Here is a 17109-nt window from a genome sequence, read left to right on the forward strand (position 1 = left end):
GTAGGCTGAGGGTCCACTTGGGCCACTACATCTTTCAACTCTTCTTTTAGTCCTTGGTAAAAAAGAGACATCCTCTTTTCCTCCGGCCAGTCAGCCTCAGCCACCAAGCGGTTAAATGCTGTTAAATAGGTAATCAACTCATTCCTCCCCTGCCTTAGCTCCAAAAGTTCCTTGTCAGCACTAAAGGTAGTGGCTCTACGATCAAACATTCTCTCAAATTCCATTTTAAAAGCTGACCAATCCGACAAAATGGGATTGTTGCGCTTAACCAACGGCACCGCCCAATTGGCGGCGTCCCCCGCCAAGTAGGAGATGGCAAAGGCCACTCGGGAATGGTTATTAGGGAACGAGGCTGGTTTACAGGAGAAGTGTAACAATACTTGAGTTAAAAACACTTGTGTTTTACGAGGGTCACCTGAAAACCTTTCGGGGGTAGCCAAAGGAATGGGAGGGGGTACTGTCACCTGAATGGAAGAGGCAGAAGAAGAGGCGCTAAAAGGGTTCCTAGACAACTGTTCCACTTTGTCTCGTAAAGCAGTAGTTTCGGCTCTAGATGATGCCAACTCCTGCTGTACCAGGACTAACGCATGTAACACATCCTCCATGGACGTCATTATTGCTGCGACTGGACCGGGCAGAACGCAATTCTTGGGTTCGCGATTCTGTCAGGTTTTTGTTCTGCGGAATCCAGACGCATCAATAAGCTCCACCTCCGGACCTTCCGAACACCCTGGAGTATATAAAGACACAGGGTGTTCGAAGGATACGGCGAGGGAAAAAACCCCTTTCCGGGGAAAAAACCTTAGGAAGGGAAAGGGAAGGGTCAGCAGGGAAAGGATGCTGAAAAAACAAGACACACAGGTTAGTACCTTGATCACATTCTACTCTCAATAAAGTCTCGCTAAAGTAAATGACTGTTCACCTGAAGGTACTCATCATAAGGTCTGCACTTCAACGAATCACTCCTGATCCTCCCTCTCCCTGTAGAACACAAAGAACCCCGTTAGTTGGCAGCGTGGATATCGCTCTCCTTCTCCCTAGTATACTGTAGAGCTCTACTTAACATACCCTTGCCAACTGAAAACCAGGACCTCACAAATGGATGTAATCAGGACAATGTGCTTGGACCATAGACCCCTTGTTGCGGGTTCACCAATCCCTGATGAGCAAACAAAAAAAGAACGGTCTCGGGGTATATTACAGCATATACTCCGGTTGTATGACAATAATCTCCCTCCAAACTTGGATTCCTCCAAACACGGTAGGGCGTAGTGATCAACTACCGCCGTCCGCTTTGGCACCTGTAATCCCCAAGGTATTCTGTAATTCGTGACGGCAATGCAGAGGAACGCCTTCCCCTAACACTCCGCCACTTGAATCCGCCACTCAAATGCCTCCTGAGGGCCACGGACAAATACTCTGCTCTCACGAGCTGCCGTCCACTGCCAGACCTCTATGGCAGGTCCCCTGACAGTTAACTGGCTTCCTGACGCTGCTTGAATCAAGCGCTAATGTCGACCGACGGGCTGAAAAAACGATACCTGGTCTGTTGTCTTCAGTCGGCCCCGATCTTCGGACGAAGTCGCCTCGTAGAGGCTCCGAAACAAACGAGAGCAGCCGCTCCCGTTAAGCTCCCAAAATCGCGAACGTCTTCACCACCGTCTTGCCTTCCTATATCCGGGTCCCGCAGCAAAGGCTGCTGGGAACGGTAGTTTAAACCCCGGGGAACCTGGGAAATGTAGTTTTTAGGTAGGCGCACGGCTTGAACCCTGACATAGTATGGAAGGTGCCTGGGACCCAAGGTCAAGCTAACAGACGGTGGAAGATGGACAGCTCGGGATGGAAATTTACCAGAGGAGGACCTGGCTGAAGAGGTGTGCCGAAGGGCGTGTTCTACGATTTTGGGGTTTCGTATTAGGGACAGTGCCCCATGGGTTAGGAAGATGAGGATTAGACGGGAAGCTAGAAAGAGCATCTTAGATCGAGCTCTCACTAAGTGATGACTTCTTAGGAAGTATCACTCCTGACACCTTTTTCGAAATTCTCTTGCCTGGGAGGGAATGCTAAGTAGGGATGCCACTTTAGAATAGTGTAGGGACAGAAATGTTTTAACTAATGATTCCCAGTATCGATGCTAGTATTACAATCTTCTGCCTAATGCTTTTAGAAGCGGTAATATTGTTTATTTTTAGTCATTTGAGAGTCCTTCGTAGGTTGGCTTTTGTACTAGTGCCCATTTATCTTTTGTGCCTTGTATTAAGGTGCCTTTATGTTCAGCTGTTTTTACTCATAATAAAATCTCGAAAACTTTAGATTCTGAGTCCTCTAGTCTTTCCATGATGTCAAATTGTGGTAGATATGTTCTGATAATTGTGTTTACTCCCTCCACGCTATTTGCCAAGTAAAAAGATCCTGGCGACCTGAGAGGGTTCTTGCAGATAATTGGGTAAACAAGAATCCGGCCTTATCAAATGCTTGCAGATTTCTTGCATACAAAGCTTGGCATGGTCAAAAATCTAGCCCCGCCCCTTGTGCCCTCCCTAAACTCCACTCCCAGCTCACCCTTCTTTTTGGTGAGTACATGCACATATTTTTCCCCATGTAAAGCTCTGAGTATATTCAATACTGATAACGGTTGCGCGTGGCGGACGGCCTTAACTGAATGAATTAGGTATATTTGCAAAACTGGAAAAAAAGAGAACAAAGAAGCTATGAAAAAAAATACTTTTTCTTTTCAAACTGAAAAACATGTTTTGTGTCAATTTATATTAACGTCACGTTTACACGACACATAGAAATGACATATGTGGCACGTGCCACGGTGAATTTTACGCCCTGTAGTTACGTGGCAGACATGTTACATGGCTGAGGTGTTCCTTCTTGGCCGCCAGTGACGAGTTACAGGAAGGAAGGAGGGTCTGACTTCTGGCAGACAGGCTCAGGAGGGGCGGAGGAAGCAGCACAAGTGAACGCGAAGCTCATTAAAGGAAGCGTCTCTGGTGACTGATAGAGAGGAGGGGCTTACCGGCTAGAAGCAGGCACTCTTTGGAAACACACCCCACTGTCTCGAGCAGAGAGCATCAGTGCCGGCTGCACTTAGGAGAGAGAGAACGCGAATCCTATTGTGGAATATACCGAAGGAGTAAAGTGCTGCGCGGAAGGGAGACGGAGGGCGTGCTTGCCTACCTGCCTCTGCGTTTCAGGGTGTGTTCTTTTCTTCCAAATTTGGAAGCTGCAGTGAGGAAAGAGTAAGCCCTCAGGAAGGTAAGCGCCCAGGGGAAGAAGCTTGGCAGTGCGTACGTTTGATTTGCATTTTCCATAGAAGTCTTTTTTTGTTTTGGTAATTCAGTCAGTGCACGCTGCTGTCATAATAGTTTTGGTGGAAATGTTACCGGGACACGCCGTCCTATTTTAGTCTGGAAGTGGTCGTTGAAACTGAACTGGAAAGTTTGAGAAGGAAGATTTCCTTTTTTCGACATAGGGTGAATGGTAATGAAGTGGGAATGAAAGCGTACCTAATCGGTCTGTATTTAAAAACTCGTGCTTAATGCTTTGTTTTTTCATAGCAAATGTAAAAGAAATTAAACGCAGTGGGAAAATATGTTTTATTTTGGATGGACTTGTTATTTATTTGACATGTGGCGAGATGCGGTGCCTGGACGCTTCAAACCACTATCCGCATGATTGCACTGCAAACTCAAGTGTCTTTGAAATGCTTTTCCCCCCGAGATAAATACTCTGTGTGTTTTACGCTTTACCTTTTTTTTTTTTTTTCATTTTTTGTATTTATTTGCTCGGTGAGAGTTAACTTTTCTAATTCAAGCGTTCTACGTCTTTCGGTTCAAACGGGATTGATCAGATACTGCTTGGATGAAAGACATACAGCGATTGCTTGATGTATGACTGGTGAAGCTCTCATGAGTAAACCTGGAGTGATAATACTGTCTCCGTACAAATATTGACAGCATTCACTGATATCTACTAGACTCGCGTCAAAACTTTAATAGAAGTACGAAACTCGGGGTAATTCTTTTAAAGTGACCATAGGTTTTTATTTTGTGGCCGTTATGTGGTGTGTGGTGGGGAGGCAACTGCCGCCCCCCCCAAAAAAAACCTACTACCGCATTCATTAGTGTGGAGCTTTAAAACTATTGTTCCAGTTCTACAGCCCCCAGAAAACAACCTTCATGCCAGGGGCGTGCACGGGGGTGATGGAGGCGGGCACCTAACACTTCTGGGTTCGATTCAGCCCAAGGCCATTGAATATTTGTAATATATTGGAAGCGTAGGGTGTCATCCAATTCTTCATGGGGGAACAACCTTGCACATTACTCCGCTGCTTCACACTTAAGACCCAACTTATTAGGAGGAGTTTTTTTTTTTTAAATAGCTCCTTTACTGTCAATAAGCGGTGTTCATGATTGACCATAATTTAAAATACTTATCATTCCCGTATATTTCCCTTCACAGTTTCTTATTGCGTAAACGTACTCTTTGCTGTACGTCACCTGCGGCTCACCGGGAGTGGGTGACCGCAGGTCACAGGTGATATCTGGTAGGAGTGAACCTCGCTGTGCCTCTCCAGTGTCTGCTCAGTTGTTCGTCGCCACCTACCAATTATAAAGACATCCGTTGTCTTTAAACAAACGCTCCTTATTTTATCTAATATCTTTTCACTGAAACAAAACTTTAATTAATGTTGATGGAGGATACCGGCTCGGATACACATACCCTCAAGAGACCTGAAATAAACTCCAAGCTACAATGGGAAGGGTGGGCGGTGGTCACAATAACCCTCCTGGCTCCGTGAGAAGACCTGGAGGAGGTGTGTTCGTTTGTCTACGGGTGCATAATATTCCCTCTAATTTTAAAAAAGATGTTTCCTACACCTTTCCGACAAGGCAGACCAGTAAAAAATGTATTCATGGTTTAAAAAAATAATGATAATAATCTGTCCTGGTGTTTGCAAATAAAGAAGAGATTGAAAAATCTTGCTGTAGTACACTGCTTCTTGCTTTAGGGAATGGTAAAAAGTTAGAGGCAGTCATCACTACCATACTCTAGAGCGTTGAACAACCTTCACAGCCATTGGGCAAATACAGGAGGGTGTACAAAAATACCCCCCACCACCTACCCCTTAAACAGCATCCTTCCCTGGACCCTTGTGGAGGGTATAAAATATGAAGATAAGATGCAATTCCTCTGTCATTTAGGTGGTGGGTGGGGGCTGGAGACTGACAAAGCCCTACCCTACTCTTGTGCATGGTCAACAAGGGAAGAGCAAGAAATCACCTGCCTTTAACATGGTTAATACATATTCCCAGGCAATCTGATAGTGCCGGAGAGAATATTTTATAGATGCTGGCTCCGTGCAAAGATCAGGTTATATTTGTAAATATCTAACCCACCACCCCTTGGCCTGAGTAGGCGTGGGGTAGAAACAAAGGCCTGTTTCTTCTTTAATCTCTCTGGCCTGCGCGACAGCCTGGGGAGAAATATCCATAAGTGGGTGGGTTTATGTACCGCCCACTTCTGTATTATGCAGCATGGGTGCTTTTTATGCTGTTTGTCCCTATCCTGGAGTACAGCCTCTTTACAACCTTTTTGATTGGATGACTTGCATCCCTCCACTTCTTGAATATGAATTTTATCATCTTTGCATAGTTACTTAAAACCATTGCTGGACGAATTTCAGATAAGACAATAAAATCACAATGAGGTAATAATTACACACATACATGAATTTTGTATCATTAAAAGCTCAAAACAGTTAAATTGCTATCAAATAAAAAATGCTTTGTTCTGCACATAGCTCTCAATATAAATTGTGCGTTCTGCCCGGCTTCATTACTCTGTCTGGGCAGTGCTATTAACCAAGAGGGCACAATATTGAGAGTCCAGTCCAAGTGCTTCTATGGAGGCATCCCAAGTCGACCTTATTGGAGGCAGTCTCATGTCATAGTTAAGAGTGCACACAGTAGTCCCGGCTACCCCTTAGCCTGGGTGGAATTTAGGTGTTCAATGGCATTTTTTTTTTTACTCTGCTGCGTTTAGGAATTTCACTAGTCTACAGTTTAATTGAGGTGTTGCTGGGTCAAAGCATGCCAAAACTGCTTGTCTCCTTGAGCGAATACTCCTTTGATTTAGGAGGACTCTTGGCAGCTGTCTCCTTTCCTGTATCGGCTCCTTGCAGGAGCATAATAAATGGATGTCGCCCTGGCCATTTTTGCACAGGCTACAAGATGTTCGAGATGGCTCCCTCTTCCATGGTGGAAGGTTCTGAGTGCACGGTATCCAGCCAAGGCGAAGTTTTAATTTCTGTGATTTCGGGTAGCCCAAATTAAAATATTTTTGAGGAGCTAGGACTTTGTAATTGTTCACTGTCATCCAGGCGTGCGATCTTGCTGAAAAGGCTGCTTTGTCCTCCACCAGTGCCAATTTTTTTCAAGGATTTCCACACTCCTTTCTTAAAAGCTGAATAGTGGGTCTGCGTGTTCCAAAGGGACAAGAGGCCAGTGCATGCTAGAACTTCCTGAAGATAACTTCTTGCGGGAGAATCCTCCCTCTGCTGAAGATCTTGCCATTGAAACTGATTTAGAGTTTTGGGGGCCGGTAGTCTGATTTTGTTCCAGCAGTTGATATATGCGCCCTATCTCGCCCATGATTGCTTCAGTAGTCCGAATTCCTGCCTAATTTGCGCCGGAGAAGTATAGTTTGGAAGGTTAAACGTGGTTCTGTATGCTTTTACTAAAGTTGTCTCTAACAGTTTTGCGTCTCTTCCTCTTCAGGCTTCACTACCATAAGTAATTGTGGGTAGGATTTTGGCCTGTGCTACTTTCAGTAGGGTACTCCATGTTGGGCCCAGTAGGTTAGATGTTAAGCTTTTCATGGTTAATGCTAGCACCAACCCCTTTCTTTTAATCTCCTCTAGGTGTCGAGCAAATGTTCCTTCTTTATGAATGTAAACACCTAGGTACTTATAGACTCCCACTGAGTCTATTCGTGTACCACCCAGCTGCCAGCTTCTCACTGCCTTCCTTTTGTTGTTAATTGACATAATTCTAGTTTTCTTTGTCGATTGACAGCTTGTTTGCTTCAGCGTAATCCTGCATGCTGTTGAGAAGATGTTGCAAGCCAACTACTGTGTGCCTGAGCAAGATTACGTCATCAGCGTAAAGGAGATTGGACAGAGTTGTGTCCCCCCAACCTGGGTGCGTGCGAATTGCTGGTATTGAGTAATTGCGGTAGGTCTGCCATGAATAACATGGGTGCCAGCATGCAGCACTGTTTGAGGCCCTTCGTTGTTTTTACTTTCCTTGTCAAATGCGTCCCTGTGCCGAGTTTGACCCAGGAATCGGTATGTAGGAGCATTATCATTTTTAAAAGAGCATTTGGGATTCCCCTGCTTGCCAGCTTCGCCCAGTCTCGATCTGTCCACATTATCGAAGGCGGCACTAAAATCGATAAAACAAAGGTGCAGCTGCATTTTCTTCAAAATTGTTGCATCTATAAGAAGTGATAATGTCAAGAAGTTCGTTGTTGTACCTGTTTTCTTACGGAAGCCTGTCTGATTTAGTGGAATTACATCATTCGTGTCCGCCCAGGCTGTAAGCTCTTCCAACAACGTGCCCACAAAGTATTTGAGCTCATTATCGATTAGTGCCATCAACCGATAATTGCTGGGCAAAGCCTTGTCACCACTTTTGTGGATAGGAATAACCGTGGAGCCTTTCCATGAATCGGGGATTACGCACCGTTGTCTCACTTCCAGGAATATTGGATGAGGTAATCTTGCCCACTCTGTCGCCCTCTGTTTTAAACAGAGCGGGCGGAATTCCATTCGGCCCTGGCGCCCCTTCTTTTCTTACCTTTGTGATCTGCTGCTTAATTGGGAGATGCGCAGCTTCATCTGACATTTCCTCCAGCAGTTGATTTGCGTCTAAGGATTTATATGAGACTCTATCGTTTATTAGTTTAGCCGTATCACGATCAGTTGGAGCTGCCCCGCTCTGGTCCAGATGAAGGGAGCCTGCTGTAAAGTAGGTGAAGTGGGTGTACAGATAATTGGCCCAGGTTTCCTCTAATGTGTGTGATTTCCCCCATGCTGCGGGTTAATGATTGTGTTCACCATTTTCCAGAAACAGGCACTTTCATTTTGTTTTAAGTTTTGGAGAAGTTTGGCCCAGGTGTCTTCATGATTTTTGTTAATGCCCCATTTCAACTTCTTTAGGTTAGTTCTTTGACGCAAAGAGGAGAGTTGCAAGAGGTTCCCAGGGTCATGATGTGGAAATTTAGCTTGCGAACTGAACATTATCTGCGCCATCTTGTCTCTCCCCAGCGCGACACATAGGAAAGCGCACGGCAGCCATTTTAGGCACCCTGGTCTCTCCCTGCTCATTGCCGATCACCAGCGCGTCCCCCTGGCGCTGCAAGCATTCCCCCGCGCGCCGGCCACCCCGCTCTCTCATACACCGGCCATAAACCCTCTCCTTCTGCGCGACCCTGCCATGGAACCACATCCCACGCCTGACCGACATCCCATACATGGTCATGCATCTCTTTGATAACCCCCTTCCTCTGCGCCCCATTGTCCGAACCGATCTCAGGCCATCACCTAGCCCTGCGGATGCAGTTTATTGCCCCTACTGTAAGGGAAACACCCCACATCAAAGGGATTACAGTAGATCAAGGCCCCCCACCCCCTGAGACCCGACCGGTCGCACACACCCCCGGGAATTGGCGGAATGTCCAGCTGTGTGATAGCCATCTCCTACTGTGGGTGGGGTGGGGACTTCCACTGTAAGATATGTGTGGGAACGAGCTTGAAGTGGGGATTCTGAGGATGTTCTTTCAGATATCAAACCGATCTCAAGAATGTGCCATGCATGATAAACCTGCAATAAAGTCATAAACCTGTGTATAAGAGGCCATGCCTCAGAGATGCAGTTAGAGCACCTCGTGACGATACTTCGCTGTCTGATCTGATGTGTTCCACTCCGACGGAATAAAACTTTGTTTCCTGCCTTCCAGTCTCCGGCGCCTGCCTCTTTATTGGTTTAGCATCGAATGGTATAAGAGGCGATTACCGCCGGGCAATACTTGAAAGGTTATCGACTACGACTGCCGCTACCATTTAACAATTGGCGTCCCAAGCGTGGGGCCCATCAGCGACACGTGGATCTAGTGGGAGAGGTCCCGACGACAGAGTGAACGACTGCAACGATCGGGAGAGCTCCTGCCCGATAGACCCTCGTCTGGCAGCCGATCATCCGAACTTCACTGGTTCCGAGCAGACCTCTCTCGAGTGATCTACGGTCCTGACTGGGAACCATCAGGAGTGCCGCGGCAAATACGGAGAGTAGAGGACGATCGGGCGCTGGAGGCGGAAAGACGAGAAACTGTCCACGCGGTCCGGGTAAGGTCGTGAAACACGACAAATTGCGAAACGATTGATTGAAAAATACTAGTATTGCTTATTGATCTCTTTGAGATATTCGCTGTCTACAAACGGGGAGGAGTAGAAATACTCCTTCTCTCTCTCCCTTTGCAGATAGTGAAGGGTAGGTAACGCAGACTTTTGTCCCCGTTGTAACCCGTCGTGCCTATCTTTATCTCCCCACTGATTGATTGTCCGAACATTGATTGTTTTGAAGGATAGTGCTCTTTGAGATATTCTCTGTTTGCAAATAACGTAGAATAGAAATATTCTGTCTAGTCTTTGCAGATAGTAAAGGGTAGGTAACGCAGACTTTTGTCCCCGTTGTAACCCGTCGTGCCTATCTTTATCTCCCTATTGATTGATTGATTGATTGTCCGAACACTAGTTGTTCGATATTGGTTCTTTGGAGGTATTCTCTGCTTACAAATAACGAGGAATAGAGATATGCTGTCTAGTCTTTGCAAGCAGTGAAAAGATAGGTAGTGCTGACTTTTGTCCCCGTTGTAACCCGTCATGCCTATCTTCTCCCCACTGATTGGTAGTTGGTTCTGCCCGGACCGCTTATTAGAGGTGGACCATCCGGCTCCACTGGAAGGCACCCCTAATAAGGACATGTTCACTAAATATGGACTAGTCGCCGTAGCTTATAGCAAGCTATGGCATAAATATACAAGGAAGGACCCCGAGAGTCAGTGGCCACTGATGGGATCCTTCGACGACCATAAGATAGAAATGCTAGAAATAGCTCTGCGTAGCAATAAAACGACGCCTACTATGCTTGACAGTATCGGCATGTGGCGCAAAGAAGCAACACAACGGAAAAAGAGGGAAGAAGTAAAAGCAGAAAAGGAATTACGAAAGGCAGCTCACCTTGCCGCTAGAAAGTTAAAAGAAGAAATAAAGGAGAGAAGGGAAACTAAACTAAGACAGGAGCCCGAAACATCAGGCCAGTACCCTGTTAGGACCCCCTCTATGCTCTACCCTGAGTTGTCCTCTAAGCAACGAACGAATGACGAATTACTATTAGGTCCCCCGATCATTTACATGCCCCCTCCATACGCACCCTCCCAATCGGTAGTGCAACACCCACAACCCCCAAACACAAGCGAAAGCAGTACAGGGGCCTCGGTCCTCACGGCCTCCGCGCCGGCCGAGCCTCTTGTACTGAACACAACGTTGGCAGTAACGTTGGATGACCCTGAGATGAGAAAGAAAGATTCCACCAGAACGAACCGACTAACAAAGGATGAACGAGCAGGAATCGACAAGATAGTAGGGACACTGGTGGAGCGAAAGGAAAGTGAGGAGTATATAACAGACGTGTGTAACTCGTATGCCGACAACCGCAGACGACACTTTGTCGTACGACTTTGTTATCACGCCCTGAATACATATGAGGATAGGTACCACGATAAAGGTCCCGAAGGCTTAGCGGCCCTATATAGGAAGGTAGACATTGGGGAAGAAGGAGAGGGCGATGTGACGAACCTCTTCACTCGTACACTCGAGGTCTATCGACACCTTAAAGAGCACAGACAGACAACCAAAGTAGAAACTCCCATAGCGACTAAGCCCCAGGCAGGAAGGACTGATACCATGATGCCCATCAAAGAGGCTGCCCCCTACTGGGTCCCCCCACGAGGTCAGGGAACACATGACGACATCAACCACCAAGATGCGAAGGGAAGGGTTGTATATAATTGGGTCTACCAGCCATGGGACCGACAAGACATTTTGACCTTTAGAAAAACTCTACCCGACTTAAGAAAGAACCCGACTGCCTTCTACACCGAACTAGGTACAGCCTTAGGTTCAACAATAATGACTTTAGCAGATATCGACTTGTTCTTCGGGTTATGTCTGCCGGCTGATGTGTGGAAGCAAATCCGGAAAGTTGACCACGCTGAGCCGTTCGGATATACCTGGGTACAACTCGATACCATAGATAAACAGCGAGAACCGGGACAGAAACCCCCGAAAGCCATATTGGAGCTCCCAGACAAGATTGTACAGAAGTTGAAGACTCTAATCCCAGAAAGAAAGGTAGACTGGCCGATAGTGACGGCTTGTCGCCAGAAACCCCAGGAGGATGTGTCTTAATACTTCTCTCGATTCGAGACTGTGTTTTCCGATTATAGTGGCCAGGACATGACCACCGCAACCGGACATCACCTCTTTGTCCAGAATTATGTGAAGGGTCTGTCACAAGAAGTCTCCCAGAAGCTACAGACCAGCGAGAGTAGTTGGGCAGCCTCCAAACCCGCAGCAATCCTCCAGATGGCCCAATACTACGAAAACCAAAAGAATGAGAACGATAGGGCGTCAGAGAGGAAGAAAAAGGAACTGAAGGAGAGGGTAATGATAGCACAGTTGCAAGGGGTGACCATAGGAAGGGAACCCCCAAAAGGGAATAACCAACCGCCTCTAGAAAGCTACCCCCTAGAGACCATACACCTGCACCCTACAACGGACGGAGAGACTTAGATGGGAACCAATGTGCGTTCTGTAGAGGGTTCGGACACTGGAAATCCCAGTGCCCGGTCCTTCTGGAATTGAACAAAAATAGGGACCCCAGAGACACAGCATATGACCCCAGAAATAGAGGACAGGGACGAGGGTACACGAACGACGCCATCAACGACAGGCCAGGCAGACCAAACACCTTTGATCGCCCCCGACAAAACCAGTGTCAGCAGTCCGACTATGAAAGCACCCATGACTTCGCATAGGACCGCCAGGGGCAAGGGAGGGATCCAGTCGAACTCCGTGTTGACCAGCAAGGTCCTTACGTCACTGCTAAGGTCTTGGGCACAAAGTCTCCATTCCTGGTAGATACTGGGGCGACACGTAGTGCGTTATCTAAACGACTGATTCCTAGGGCACCCTTGTCTGGCTCACACGTAACCTCAATAGGCTTCGATGGAACGCCCTCCACTAACCCCTTATCAGCACCAATCTCCTTTGACTTAGAAGATAACGCCACTGACACGACCTTTCTGCTCTCCTCCAACACCCCCGATGCTATTATGGGACTTGATTTGCTAAAACATTTTCGAGCTACCATCAGATGCTCCCCAGACGGCGTTCGAGTCATCCTGCACGATAACCCAGAGCTGTTCAGACCTTGTCACACACGACGTATGCTCTCTTTAACTGATGCTGACCTGTCCCTACTCGACATATTACCCTCACATCTATGGGCTAAAACCGACTCCGATGTAGGGCGCATGGTGATCGACCCAGTACACATAACCGTCCGACCGGACGCAGTGCTACCAAAGCTTCCACAGTATCGAATATCGCCCGAAGGTGAGAAGGCATTGGTGGAAATCATCCAGTCCCTAGTCAATGCAGGAGTAGTAGAAGAAGTAGTCAGTAATGTTTGCAACAGCCCTATCCTACCCATTGTAAAGAAGCAAGGCGAGGGAGATGAGAAAGCATACCGCTTCATTGTTGACTTACGAGAAGTCAACAAAGTAGTCATACCTCAGTACCCCGTGGTCTCAGACATCACCACCATCCTCACCCTAATTCCGTCCACTGCCACCACCTTTACTGTTATGGATCTCAAGAACGCATTCTTCTCCATCCCCATCCACCCAGACAGCCGCTACCTGTTCGGCTTCACTTTGAAAGCCCGGTCGTACAGATTCTGTAGGGCACCCCAAGGCTACACTGAGAGTCCCAGCATTTATAGCCAAGCCCTCAAGAGACAACTAGATGCAGTCCAATTGCCCGATGGAGTGGTGTTAATACAGTACGTCGATGACATCCTTTTGGCGGCCGACACCACCCCACTTGCTGTCACGGCCACCCTTCACCTCCTCCACTTCCTCGCGGAGAATGGTCACAAGGTCTCCAGGAAGAAGTTGCAGTTGTGCCAACCCCAAGTGACATACCTAGGCCACCTCCTATCCAAGGATGGGAGGAAACTTACCCCTGACCGAATTCAGACCATCCTAGAAACCCCTGTTCCCAAAACTCAGAAGCAAGTGCGGTCTCTAGTAGGCCTCACCTCCTTTTGTCGACAATGGTTGCCAAACTTCAGTCTTATTGTAAAACCTCTGCTTTCCCTGCTGGCTAAAGATGTCCCCTTCCCCCTCCCCTGGACACCCGAATGCCAATCCTCCTTCAAAGAATTACGAGACGCCCTCTGCTCGGCCCCAGTCCTAGGAACCCCAGACTACACTAAACCTTTCTCCCTCTACACCCACGAAAGGGAGGGATGTGCGTTGTCTGTCCTAACCCAGTCCATAGGCCCTAAACAACGCCCTTGTGCCTACTTCTCTGCCACTCTTGACCCTGTAGCCAGAGCATTGCCCGCCTGCCTTCGAGCAGTAGCCGCCGCTGCTGTCTCTATCCGGCAAAGTGAGGGGATCGTGCTCTCGAACCCCCTCACTGTATTGGTACCCCATGCGGTTGACACCCTCCTGAACCAGACCAAGACTCAACACCTGACTAGCGCACGACTGACTGGCTATGAACTAACTCTGCTTGCACCCCACATCACATTGAAACGATGCACCACTCTGAATCCAGCCACTCTACTACCTCTCCCTGACACTGACCCCAATGCGCCCCCCATACATGACTGCGTGACTCTCACCGACGAACAGACCAAGAGTAGGGTTGACCTTCGAGATACTGCCTTCCCGGACCCTGACGGAGAACTATGGGTGGATGGCTCATGCATCAAGCTCCCCGATGGCACCACTTCCGCTGCCTATGCAGTCACCACAGCCCGAACAGTTGTTGAGACAGCCCGCATCACACAGCGATCCGCACAGGCGGCTGAACTGATTGCCCTCACACGAGCATGCATCCTGGCAGCAGGGACAACCGCAAACATTTACACAGACAGCCAATACGCCTTCGGGGTAGTTCACCACTTTGGGCTCCTTTGGAAGGAGAGGGGATTCCTGACTTCCCATGGCACACCCATCCTGCATGGAGATCTAGTCTCTGCCCTGACCGAAGCAGTCCTCCTCCCCACACGGCTGGCTGTGATCAAATGCCAGGCACACAAGAAAGTGACAGACATTATAGGACAGGGAAATGCACTAGCTGACATTACTGCCCGAACCACAGCCGAAAATAGGTCCACGACCCGTATGTACGTAACCAGGTCACAAACTGAGAAATGGAAGGATGCTAGGGAAACGATTAGGGACATCCAATTAGCCAGTACACCACACGAATTAACTGAATGGGCCCGGGTGGGATTGAAGGACGATGACGGTTGCTGGCGAACTAAAGACTCGAACAAATGGTTGCTACCTGACTCATACTTGATCCCCATGCTAACCATGGCACACTCCCCCGCACACATAGGGTCTGCTCCCATGATCGAACTCATCTCCAAAGTCTGGCACAACGACAAAATCTCAGACTCAGCCAAACGTCTGGTCCAACAATGCCTGGTCTGCCTCCAACACAGCCCTGGGAAAGGAACTGCTGTACCCCGGGGAGGGTTTGGGGTTCCCAATCACCCCTTTGAAGTCCTACAAATGGACTACGTCCAGTTAGAAAGGTGCCAAGGTTTGAAGTACGTACTTGTCGTTGTGTGTGCCTTCAGCAAGTGGGTGGAAGCCTACCCAACCCACGACAACACCGCTATGACTACCGCAAAAGTACTACTGAAAGAATTCTTCCCCCGATACCGCCTTTGTCGAATTTTGTGGAGCGACAACGGCCCCCACTTTGTAGCCGAGGTTATCCAACTCATCTTAAAGGGGCTGGGTGTAAAACAGAAGTTCCATGCGGTCTTCCATCCCCAATCTGCAGGCTTGGTTGAGCGACATAATGCCACATTGAAGCTTAAGATAGCAAAAATAGTTGCCACCACAGGACTGAAATGGCCAGACGCTCTCCCGCTAGCATTGCTATCAATGCGTTCCACCCCCACCAAACACCACTTAACCCCCTACGAGGTCGTCTTCGGGCGGCCCATGAACCTTTGGACTGCACCGAAGCCAACATCCATCCACGACGTCCCGGACGTCCTCATGTCTGACTATTTGTATAACCTAACTAAAACGTTGTCTGTCATCCATCAGCAGGTGCTGCAAGCCATTCCTGACGTTTCCAGAGGCCCCGGGCACGACATCCAACCGGGTGACTTTGTCTTAGTGCGTAACTTCCAGCGCACCAAGAGTCTGGAGCCCCGGTGGACGGGCCCTCTGCAAGTCCTGATCACCACCCGAACAGCTCTTCGAGTGGAGGGGAAGCGCAATTGGCTGCATGCACACCACTGCAAGAAGTTATCATCGACCCTGATGACCACGGACAACATCACCGCCCAAGAGGAACTACTGGACACAGACCGACCATCCCTGAGCCACTGCCCGGATACAGAGACACTTGAATTAACGAAATATCCCGATCCTACTGTCCCATCCAAAGAAGGGTATAACCTACGACGAAAGGAGGGAACTTCGGCTAAGCAGACCACAAACTAAGTTGAAATCTCAAGAGCGGTTGCCTAGCCACCTCAAAGGCCACCAGGAGAGAAACTAAACAAAGTCTGTGGTTCTGCCCGCTACCGAGTCCCTTGAAGGTGATGGAAGCATCCGACATGAAGATGATGGAAGCAACCGGACGTCCGAAGATCCACTACAAAAACCCAAAGACTGACAGAATGCACAGCTCAAAGACTATTGCACTTTTCATTACCCTTCTCTTTTGCCTTCTCCTCATGGTCACCTTCTGGATCATGGAGGAGAGCACACCCGTTCATAAGACATTGCTGACCACCGTTCAACCTATCACCATGAAAGAACACCATCTGATCTCACTTTCACCCCAACTCCGAGAAAGGCGTAAGGAGTTCTGGAATAACTCTTTTGTGCAGTTGCTCCACCAACACAATCTTGCCGCCAATGCAACTAATTGCTGGATCTGTGGATTGCTACCACATGCCACTGGACACTCTATCCCTTTCATCCCTTCACATTTTTCTGTCCATGGTTCCTGCCTCGCCTGGCTAATCCTCCTGCAAGAAAGCTACAAGGACAATGCCACTTCCGGCAGAACTATGTCACACTTCTATCATGGGTTCTGGCTGAACAAAACTGGAAGAACTTCTGTCCTCTGAGGTCAAACACTTCCTTTCACATGGACATCCCTGCCAAAGAACGAGTTGAAATGCAAGTGTTCAACAACCCAGCCAGACCCACCTTCTCTTACCTCCGGAAACGAACGGCCGCCACCCTAACAGTGGCCCTATCCGTCATCAACATCACTGGATTTGTGTGCCTCGAAGGCCTGGGGGCGCAGCTGGTGGGCCACAGCTCCTGCCTCATCACCCGAACATTGGACTCAGTTGATCCACCCTCCTTTGTTGCCTCCCCGAATATGTACTTCGTCTGTGGTACTAAGGCCTACACCTGGCTTCCGAAAGGTTGGGGAGGCATCTGCTACATCGCCTTTGTCCTTCCTCCGACATATGTGGCTCCAGCAAACCATCACCGACAGAAACGTGCCAAAGACATTGTGCAAGCCGACTCCACCGGAGCACAGTTCATGGACGCAGTAAAAGGTCTTGTTCCACTCTGGGGTCCAATGGCAAACAGCCGTGCCATCCGCCACTTAACCCAGGCAGTCGAAACGGCGATGAACATTACGGCTGGCATCCTCGCCAACAACACCGCCGAGCTTCAGGCCGTCCGCCT

The 17109-nt window shown here is 48.4% G+C and overlaps 1 protein-coding gene across 2 annotated transcripts in view; it reads left to right on the forward strand.

Moving 5' to 3' along the window:
- Positions 1-2920: 2920 nt before the first annotated feature.
- Positions 2921-17109, forward strand: part of SERPINE2 (serpin family E member 2) — a 323804-nt gene continuing 309615 nt past the window's right edge. Inside the window, exon 1 of one of the 2 annotated variants that reach the window (XM_085634405.1) lies at positions 2921-3264. The gene's annotated coding sequence lies outside the window, so the exon portion shown is untranslated. The remainder of the gene's footprint in view (positions 3265-17109) is intronic. The other variant, XM_085634404.1, reaches the window with a different exon arrangement.

Source organism: Triturus cristatus, chromosome 11, assembly GCF_964204655.1.
Source record: "Triturus cristatus chromosome 11, aTriCri1.1, whole genome shotgun sequence".
In the NCBI taxonomy this organism is placed as follows: Eukaryota; Metazoa; Chordata; class Amphibia; order Caudata; family Salamandridae; genus Triturus; species Triturus cristatus.